Below are 4,442 nucleotides of genomic sequence, written 5' to 3'. Positions count from 1 at the left end.
GACAGGACTGGCAAAAAGTGCTCTTCACTGATGAGTCGCGGTTTTGTCTCACCAGGTGTGATGGTCGGAATTGCGTTTATCAATGAAGGAATGAGCGTTACACCGAGGCCTGTACTCTGGAGCGGGATCGATTTGGAGGTGGAAGGTCCATCATGGTCTGGGGCGGTGTGTCACAGCATCATCGGACTGAGCTTGTTGTCATTGCAGGCAATCTCAACGCTGTGCATTACAGGGAAGACATCCTCCTCCCTCATGTGGCTCACCCTTCCTGCAGGCTCATCCTGACATGACCCTCCAGCATGACAATGCCACAAGCCATACTGCTCAATCTATGCGTGATTTCCTGCAAGACAGGAATGTCAATGTTCTGCCATGGCCAGCGAAGAGCCCGGATCTCAATCCCATTGAGCACGTCTGGTACCTGTTGGATCGGAGGGTGAGGGCAAGGAGGGTGAGGGCAAGGGCCATTCCCCCCAGAAATGTCCAGGAACTTGCAGGTGCCTTGGTGGAAGAGTGGGGTAACATCTCACAGCAATAACTGGCAAATTTGGTGCAGTCTATGGGGAGGAGATGCACTGCAGTACTTAATGCAGCTGGTGGCCACACCAGATACTGACTGTTACTTTTTATTTTGCCCCCCCCCCCCCCCCCCCCTTTGTTCAGGGACACATTATTCCATTTCTGTTAGTCACATGTCTGTGGAACTTGTTCAGTTTATGTCTCAGTTGTTGAATCTTGTTATGTTCATACAAATATTTACACATGTTAAGTTTGCTGAAAATAAACGCAGTTGGCAGTGAGAGGACGTTTCTTTTTTTGCTGAGTTTAGATGTTAGTTTGTGGTATATAGATGGTGGTCTGTACTAGTGGTATATAGATGGTGGTGTGTAATAGTGGTATATAGATGGTGGTGTGTAATAGTGGTATATAGATGGTGGTGTGTAATAGTGGTATATAGATGGTGGTGTGTAATAGTGGTATATAGATGGTGGTATGTAATAGTGGTATATAGATGTTAGTTGGTGGTGTGTAATAGTGGTATATAGATGTTAGTTGGTGGTATGTAATAGTGGTATATAGGTGTTAGTTGGTGGTGTGTACTAGTGGTATATAGATGGTGGTATGTAATAGTGGTATATAGATGGTGGTGTGTACTAGTGGTATATAGATGGTGGTGTGTAATAGTGGTATATAGATGGTGGTGTGTAATAGTGGTATATAGATGGTGGTGTGTAATAGTGGTATATAGATGGTGGTATGTAATAGTGGTATATAGATGGTGGTATGTAATAGTGGTATATAGGTGTTAGTTGGTGGTGTGTACTAGTGGTATATAGATGGTGGTGTGTAATAGTGGTATATAGATGGTGGTGTGTAATAGTGGTATATAGATGGTGGTGTGTAATAGTGGTATATAGATGGTGGTATGTAATAGTGGTATATAGATGTTAGTTGGTGGTGTGTAATAGTGGTATATAGATGTTAGTTGGTGGTATGTAATAGTGGTATATACTGTAGATGGGGGTGTGTAATAGTGGTATATACTGTAGATGGTGGTATGTAGTAGTGGTATATAGATGTTAGTTGGTGGTGTGTAATAGTGGTATATAGATGGTGGTATGTAATAGTGGTATATAGATGGTTGTGTGTAATAGTGGTATATAGATGGTGGTATGTAATAGTGGTATATAGATGGTGGTGTGTAATAGTGGTATATAGATGGTGGTGTGTAATAGTGGTATATAGATGGTGGTGTGTAATAGTGGTATATAGATGGTGGTGTGTAATAGTGGTATATAGATGGTGGTATGTAATAGTGTTATATAGATGGTAGTATGTAATAGTGGTATATACTGTAGATGGGGGTGTGTAATAGTGGTATATAGATGGTGGTATGTAATAGTGGTATATAGATGGTGGTGTGTAATAGTGGTATATAGATGGTGGTATGTAATAGTGTTATATAGATGGTGGTATGTAATAGTGGTATATAGATGGTGGTATGTAATAGTGTTATATAGATGGTAGTATGTAATAGTGGTATATACTGTAGATGGGGGTGTGTAATAGTGGTATATAGATGGTGGTATGTAATAGTGGTATATAGATGGTGGTGTGTAATAGTGGTATATAGATGGTGGTATGTAATAGTGGTATATAGATGGTGGTGTGTAATAGTGGTATATAGATGGTGGTGTGTAATAGTGGTATATAGATGGTGGTATGTAATAGTGGTATATAGTTGGTGGTATGTAATAGTGGTATATAGATGGTGGTATGTAATAGTGGTATATAGATGGTGGTATGTAATAGTGGTATATAGATGGTGGTGTGTAATAGTGGTATATAGATGGTGGTATGTAATAGTGGTATATAGATGGTGGTGTATAATAGTGGTATATAGATGGTGGTGTGTAATAGTGGTATATAGATGGTGGTATGTAATAGTGGTATATAGATGGTGGTGTGTACTAGTGGTATATAGATGGTGGTGTGTAATAGTGGTATATAGATGGTGGTATGTAATAGTGGTATATAGTTGGTGGTATGTAATAGTGGTATATAGATGTTAGTTGGTGGTATGTAATAGTGGTATATACTGTAGATGGTGGTATGTAGTAGTGGTATATAGATGTTAGTTGGTGGTATGTAGTAGTGGTATATAGATGTTAGTTGGTGGTATGTAATAGTGGTATATACTGTAGATGGGGGTGTGTAATAGTGGTATATAGATGGTGGTGTGTAGTAGTGGTATATAGATGGTGGTGTGTAATAGTGGTATATAGATGGTGGTGTGTAATAGTGGTATATAGATGGTGGTGTGTAATAGTGGTATATAGATGGTGGTATGTAATAGTGGTATATAGATGGTGGTGTGTAATAGTGGTATATAGATGGTGGTGTGTAGTAGTGGTATATAGATGGTGGTGTGTAATAGTGGTATATAGATGGTGGTGTGTAATAGTGGTAGATGGATGTTAGTTGGTGGTGTGTAATAGTGGTATATAGATGTTAGTTGGTGGTATGTAGTAGTGGTATATAGATGTTAGTTGGTGGTGTGTAATAGTGGTATATAGATGGTGGTGTGTAATAGTGGTATATACTGTAGATGGGGGTGTGTAATAGTGGTAAATACTGTAGATGGTGGTATGTAGTAGTGGTATATAGATGTTAGTTGGTGGTATGTAATAGTGGTATATAGATGGTGGTATGTAATAGTGGTATATAGATGGTGGTATGTAATAGTGGTATATAGATGGTGGTGTGTAATAGTGGTATATAGATGGTGGTGTGTAATAGTGGTATATAGATGGGGGTGTGTAATAGTGGTATATAGATGGTGGTCTGTAATAGTGGTATATAGATGGTGGTGTGTAATAGTGGTATATAGATGGTGGTATGTAATAGTGGTATATAGATGGTGGTGTGTACTAGTGGTATATAGATGGTGGTGTGTAATAGTGGTATATAGATGGTGGTGTGTAATAGTGGTATATAGATGGTGGTGTGTAATAGTGGTATATAGATGGTGGTATGTAATAATGGTATATAGATGGTGGTATGTAATAGTGGTATATAGATGGTGGTATGTAATAGTGGTATATAGATGGTGGTGTGTAATAGTGGTATATAGATGTTAGTTGGTGGTATGTAATAGTGGTATATACTGTAGATGGGGGTGTGTAATAGTGGTATATAGATGGTGGTGTGTAATAGTGGTATATAGATGGTGGTGTGTAGTAGTGGTATATAGATGGTGGTGTGTAATAGTGGTATATACTGTACATGGGGGTGTGTAATAGTGGTATATAAGTGGTAGTTGGTGGTATGTAGTAGTGGTATATAGATGTTAGTTGGTGGTGTGTAATAGTGGTATATAGATGGTGGTGTGTAATAGTGGTAGATGGATGTTAGTTGGTGGTGTGTAATAGTGGTATATACTGTAGATGGGGGTGTGTAATAGTGGTATATACTGTAGATGGGGGTGTGTAATAGTGGTATATACTGTAGATGGTGATATGTAGTAGTGGTATATAGATGTTAGTTGGTGGTGCAATTCTTTCCTTTCTCCACTTCGTGGTTAGAGCATTGGGCCAGTAACCGAAAGGTTGCTGGATCGAATCCCAGAGCTGACAAGGTAAAGATCTGCCGTTCTGCCCCAGAGCAAGGCAGTTAACCCACTGTTCCCCTGGCACCAAAGACGTGGATGTCGATTAAGGCAGCCCCCCCCGCACCTTTCTGATTCAGAGGGGTTGGGTTAAATGCGGAAGACACATTTCAGTTGAAGGCACAGTTGTACGACTAGGTATCCCCCTTTCCCTTTTAATTTTTGTATCACAAAATGTAACGTGAAACAAGCAAACGCACAGTAGGTGGCGACATGCACAAACCAAATGTACAAACGCCTTGATACCAAAAAAGAAGAAGAAGAAGAAGCTTAC

The sequence above is a fragment of the Salvelinus fontinalis genome, chromosome 31, assembly GCF_029448725.1.
Source record: "Salvelinus fontinalis isolate EN_2023a chromosome 31, ASM2944872v1, whole genome shotgun sequence".
NCBI classification, from domain to species: domain Eukaryota; kingdom Metazoa; phylum Chordata; class Actinopteri; order Salmoniformes; family Salmonidae; genus Salvelinus; species Salvelinus fontinalis.
This window is presented reverse-complemented; position numbering follows the sequence as displayed.